Raw genomic sequence first — 6,201 nt, forward strand, 5'->3', positions numbered from 1 at the left:
ATTATGTGAAGTCCACTAGGTAGTGCACATTATGTGAAGTCCACTAGGTAGTGCACATTATGTGAAGTCCACTAGGTAGTGCACATTATGTGAAGTCCACTAGGTAGTGCACACTAGGTAGTGCACATTATGTGAAGTCCACTAGGTAGTGCACACTAGGTAGTGCACATTATGTGAAGTCCACTAGGTAGTGCACACTAGGTAGTGCACATTATGTGAAGTCCACTAGGTAGTGCACACTAGGTAGTGCACATTATGTGAAGTCCACTAGGTAGTGCACACTAGGTAGTGCACATTATGTGAAGTCCACTAGGTAGTGCACACTAGGTAGTGCACATTATGTGAAGTCCACTAGGTAGTGCACACTAGGTAGTGCACATTATGTGAAGTCCACTAGGTAGTGCACACTAGGTAGTGCACATTATGTGAAGTCCACTAGGTAGTGCACACTAGGTAGTGCACATTATGTGAAGTCCACTAGGTAGTGCACACTAGGTAGTGCACATTATGTGAAGTCCACTAGGTAGTGCACACTAGGTAGTGCACATTATGTGAAGTCCACTAGGTAGTGCACACTAGGTAGTGCACATTATGTGAAGTCCACTAGGTAGTGCACACTAGGTAGTGCACATTATGTGAAGTCCACTAGGTAGTGCACACTAGGTAGTGCACATTATGTGAAGTCCACTAGGTAGTGCACACTAGGTAGTGCACATTATGTGAAGTCCACTAGGTAGTGCACACTAGGTAGTGCACATTATGTGAAGTCCACTAGGTAGTGCACACTAGGTAGTGCACATTATGTGAAGTCCACTAGGTAGTGCACACTAGGTAGTGCACATTATGTGAAGTCCACTAGGTAGTGCACACTAGGTAGTGCACATTATGTGAAGTCCACTAGGTAGTGCACACTAGGTAGTGCACATTATGTGAAGTCCACTAGGTAGTGCACACTAGGTAGTGCACATTATGTGAAGTCCACTAGGTAGTGCACACTAGGTAGTGCACATTATGTGAAGTCCACTAGGTAGTGCACACTAGGTAGTGCACATTATGTGAAGTCCACTAGGTAGTGCACACTAGGTAGTGCACATTATGTGAAGTCCACTAGGTAGTGCACACTAGGTAGTGCACATTATGTGAAGTCCACTAGGTAGTGCACACTAGGTAGTGCACATTATGTGAAGTCCACTAGGTAGTGCACACTAGGTAGTGCACATTATGTGAAGTCCACTAGGTAGTGCACACTAGGTAGTGCACATTATGTGAAGTCCACTAGGTAGTGCACACTAGGTAGTGCACATTATGTGAAGTCCACTAGGTAGTGCACACTAGGTGGGAAGTCCACTAGGTAGTGCACACTAGGTGGGAAGTCCACTAGGCAGGGCACACTAGATGGTAAAGTACACAGGTAGTGCACATTATGTGAAGTACACTAGGTAGTGCACACTAGGTGGGGTTAGGGTTAGGGTTAGGGTTAGGGTTAGGGTTTAGGGTTAGGGTTAGGGTTAGGGTTAGGGTTAGGGTTAGGTTAGGGTTAGGGTTAGGGTTAGGGTTAGGTTAGGGTTAGGGGAATGAAAAATCCAAGATCAGGGACCCTAAGGTCCCTGAAATGGTTGTGCACGGTCCAGCCTTCTACTGACCACTAAAGGCGGCCCAGGTCCAAAGATAGCCAACAACGTTACCATGTCCTGCTAGTGCCATTATGTTTATAATAAATTTCATTCTTTTTTATTTTATTATTGTATAAGCCAGATAAGTATGTATCATCACATCAGTTTATTTATTTATTTACTATATTAACCATTTATGTTATTTAACCCACACTATATTTTATATAACCACTCATCATTTTTTTCTCTGTTTTTTGCAGGAATCCAGGGTTACGTCCACGAGGGGTACGCCAGGCCGGGCTGGATCCACGCGGGGTGCGGAGTCGAGGGTTGACCCATCTGGACCCCAGGTAAGAGGGGTAGGTTTTAGGTAGGGTTTTGTGGTGGGGGTTAGCATGATGAGAGGGCTGTAGACCCCCTGGTGACATTGCCAGGGGTGTCTGGGTAGGTTTAGGGGTGATGTGGGTATGTTTATATATTTACTAGCCAGGGGTATCTGGGTAGGTTTAGGTGTGGGGTGGGTATGTCTATATATTTATTAGCCAGGGGTATCTGGGTAGGTTTAGGTGTGATGTGGGTATGTCTATATACTTATTAGTCAGGGGTATCTGGGTAGGTTTAGGCGTGATACGGGTGTGTCCATATCATCATGACGGTAAGTACAGAGAAGGATAATAATTTAGGCCTCATTAAGGCCTCTCGGGTACACCGTGTCCAAGCGTCTGATCCAGGTGCTTTCTGCCCTAAGTCTCTCCTTTAGGGACCACGCTGGATCAGACTGGAGTGCGGTGATTCTGAACGAGGACAACCCGTGGGCCAGAAAGTGTTGAACGAGGTGTCGGCGCTTATCAACGGCATGCAAAATGTTGTGTGCATGTTGATAAGCCCGAACACGGAGTTCATTTTTCGTTTGGCCAACGTATTGTCTCCTGCATCTTGAACAGAAAGCCAGGTACACGCAGTTAGACGATTCATGGGTCAGAGGTGCAGGGATCTTAAACATCTTTTTGTTAAATCTGCTCATTACCCATTTTGTCTGTACAAAGTATTTGCAGCGACCAACGCGACCTTGGGGTTTGAGAGTGTTTAATTTACTCTGGACCAATATGTCCTTGAGATTTTCATTGCGTTTGTAGGCCGCAATTGGCCTGTGGTGCTGCAGATACTTTGTGGGTCCCAAAAATTTAAGAAAATTTTCTTTGATGGCCAAGTTAAGAGAAACACACTGTTTGGAATAAAGTGCCGTTAGAGGGATGATCTTATCTCTATTGTGTGTCTCTTCTGTATGTTGTTTTTTTGGCTCATCAAAATGTTTTAAAATCTTTTTCAGGAAGGATCTCCCATAGCCACGGTACCTAAGTGCCTGGAACAGGGTCCGTGTGGCTTCCTGGAACGAGCTGGGCTGTGAGCAGATTCTTTTAAATCTTAATAGCTGTGATTTAATAATACCCTTGAAAGTGTGTTTTGGATGAAAACTATCCCTATGCAGCAGGGAATGCGTGTCGGTCTCCTTAAAGTAGACCTTAAAGTCAAGGTGACCCGTTTCTGCGAACCTTGGCCCCTTGTATGACACGACATCCAAAAAGTTGACCTCTGACCTGTCTATACTGTGCTTAACTGTAATGGATTCCTGGTGTGTGTTTAGATGCGAGATGAAAGCGAGAAAGTCCTCCATCGAATGGGTCCAAACTCCCCAGATGTCATCCAAGAAACGATAATACGCAAACGGTTTCAAGGCGGAGGAAGCGAGGGCCGTTTGCTCCCAATCCGCCATGAAAATGTTGGCGTATGACGGCGCAAACTTTTTCCCCATGGCCGTTCCCTTGACCTGTAAGTAGAATTTAGAATCAAATTCGAAATCGTTTTTCGTGAGGTTTATTTCCAATAATTTAATGAGATATTCGTCCGGTCTATGGGGGTCAGGATATTTTTGCATGAAATTTTTGACTGCCCTTAGGCCAGTGGGGGTGTCAATATTGGTGTACAAACTGTCTATGTCGATGGTAAACAAAAAGGAATTGGCTGGAATTTTAAGTTTGCTTATTTTTGAAATGAAATCGTATGTGTCTTTAAGGTAACTTGGATGCCTGGTCGAGAGAGGGTTCAGGAAGTATTCGATGTACTCCGCGGTGCCGTACGTTTCACTATTGCAGTCGGAAACTATTGGGCGGCCGGGTGGAACTATAAAGGGCACGCTCCACTTTTCTGGTTCCTTGTGGATTTTTGGTAATAAATAGAAAATTCTCGGCCTGGGTGGGCCCTCACCCATCAGGTACTGCCTTTGTTTGTTGTTTATGATTTTCTTGTGCACCATATCTTCTAAAATACCTCTTACTTCCTTTTCAGTCTCTGGGAAGATTGGATCCTCGAGTGGACGGTAATGCTCACTTACTGCCAGCTGTCTAAGGCCCTCCCCTATATAATGTGCCCTATCTTGAATGACTGTAGCGTTGCCTTTATCGGCGAGTTTGATGACAATACTGTTGTTTTCACGTAGCTCTTTTAGGGCTTTCTTTTCCCCAGTAGTGAGGTTGGGGGTTCTGCCGATGCCCCAATGAAGGCTCTTAAAGGCGTAATTATCAGCTTTAATGGTTTTGCCGATTTCTTTTGGCAGGCTGGACAATGGGGGCTCCCAACCAGATGGGTGGGTGAAAGGAACCTTATCTTTATGGTTCTTTTTGCCCTCAAAATATGATTCCAGCTTGAGCCTGCGGTGGTAAGACTGTATGTCAGCCAAGAGTTCTTTTTTTAGGCATTTGGGAGGGGTGGGAATGAAAGAGAGTCCCTTTTCTAAGACAGAGGTTTGGTCTTGTGTTAAGGTAAGTGATTTTGATAGATTCACAATGAGTTTCTTAGAACCACATTTTGGGCTTTTGGGCATTAGAAGTTTAAATGTTCCATCCAGTGGGAAAACAGTGTCTTTGCCGTAGCCGGCCTCCAATGGACACCGTCATTTTCCACTCGGAAGTGTGTCGCTGCCAGAAGGGGGATGGAATTCATATTTTTACTGATGAAGTGATTCATGTGCTCTATCATCTCCCGTTCGGCCAGCGGTAGTGCTCTGGAAAAGTTAATTAGTGGCACTATTACAGCTGTGTGTGGCAGGTACTTTCTCGCTGTTTGATAGGCTTTTTTAATCTCTGCGATGGCTCTCAATTTGTGCCTTTGTTTCCGGTTGTTTATCCCAAAGGCCAGGATGATGTGATCTGGGACCACAGAGACCGTAGCCTTTTCCAACAGGTTGCTCGCGTGTTGGAATTTTGCCCCCGGGAAACAGTCAATCTGGAGGTCAGGATCATCATGTTGGGGGAACCTTGACAGGTTAGAGTCACCAATTATGACTGTTTTCTTTTTAATTGTCAAGCTCCAATCTATAAATTTTCTGTTTGTGCTAATATGACGTAGCGGGCGGTTCAGGGAGCTAGAAGCAGGACTATCGGCAGCCGTGGGTGATGTCACGGTCTGTGATGCCGTTACTGGAGGCAGTATTGCTTGTCGTGCCGATGGTGACTCAACTGTATCTAGATCAATCAATGATGTCTGTTTTAAAGCACTAGATTCACCCTGCTCTACCCGCTTTGGGTTTGGGCCTGCCAGAGGTTCAAGTTCTTTAAGGAACAATGAAAGAGGTGAGGGTGATCTTTGAGGGCGATTTGGGCCATCAGATTCCGGTACAGTCTCTTCCCTTCGTGGGGTGGACGCCATATTGTTAACCCGTGGGTCCACCTCCCGAAGTGGGGAAGTCCCAACAGAGAGTTCCATCACAGGGTTTTCGTGACAGCTCTGTGGAGATGGAGTCTGATCAGAGATTTCCGCCCCGATTATGTCGTGGCGGCTCTGAGGCACCGAGACGGTGGAAGAGTTTTCCGCCACCCGTGATAGGTGACGGCTCTTATGTGTCTTTTTTCTCTGCTCTATAGGTTCCAGAGCCCCAGCCTGTATGGGCTGAAGGGCTTCGTGGAGGTCCTGAGGAGGGGCTTCGTCCTCAAAAGACCAGTCCCCTCTGGCTGGAGGGGGTGTGACAGCGCGCTGCTGCGGGCAGAGTGTAGGAGAGGTTTGTACTGACACGTTTTGGTGGCTAACGTTTTCTTTTACAGGGTTGGCACTAACGGGGGGACGGTCTGAAGGTTGCGGTCGAGTCTGTGAAAGAGCCCGACTGGTGGAAGCGACCACTGAGGCGTAAGTGCGAGGGGGTTCGCTCGCTGGAGGCTCTGCTTCGACATTCTGTGTCGAAGTGTCACCGTTAGGCGGAAGTTCCGCTGTAATTAGAGCTTCCGCCTGCTCAATGGCTTCAGCGCTAACTCTGCCTCTGTAATTTCTGTTAGCCCAGTGTGAGGCCACTTCAAAGGCTTCGGACCAGTCATCTCGATTGGTCTGGGTGCGGATTTTTTCGAGAGTTAATTCGATGGTAGATTCGTAATGTTGTTCCAGAATTAACTGTGTGGTGTAGCACCAATTTTTTGCATTGCCCTGTAACAATTGTGCCACGCGTTCGTTGGTAAATGCTGGTCTCACTGTCTCAATGAGGAGGTTAGGGTTAGGGTTAGGGTTAGGGTTAGGGTTAGGGTTAGGGTTAGGGTTAGGTTAG

At 46.4% G+C, this 6,201-nt stretch overlaps 1 long non-coding RNA gene across 2 annotated transcripts; it reads left to right on the forward strand.

The window, feature by feature from the left end:
* Positions 1–1,564: 1,564 nt before the first annotated feature.
* Positions 1,565–5,667, forward strand: LOC137063610 (uncharacterized). 2 transcript variants are annotated; one of them, XR_010901406.1, is made up of 8 exons: positions 1,565–1,660; positions 1,874–1,963; positions 2,362–2,565; positions 2,944–3,017; positions 3,259–3,443; positions 3,688–3,885; positions 3,960–4,934; positions 5,534–5,667. It is a non-coding gene; the product is annotated as an uncharacterized lncRNA (long non-coding RNA). The 2 variants fall into 2 exon arrangements; XR_010901407.1 differs by having other exon boundaries at positions 3,688–3,839.
* The last annotated feature ends 534 nt before the right edge of the window (positions 5,668–6,201 follow it).

This window comes from Pseudorasbora parva, chromosome 24, assembly GCF_024679245.1.
Source record: "Pseudorasbora parva isolate DD20220531a chromosome 24, ASM2467924v1, whole genome shotgun sequence".
Lineage (NCBI taxonomy): Eukaryota > Metazoa > Chordata > Actinopteri > Cypriniformes > Gobionidae > Pseudorasbora > Pseudorasbora parva.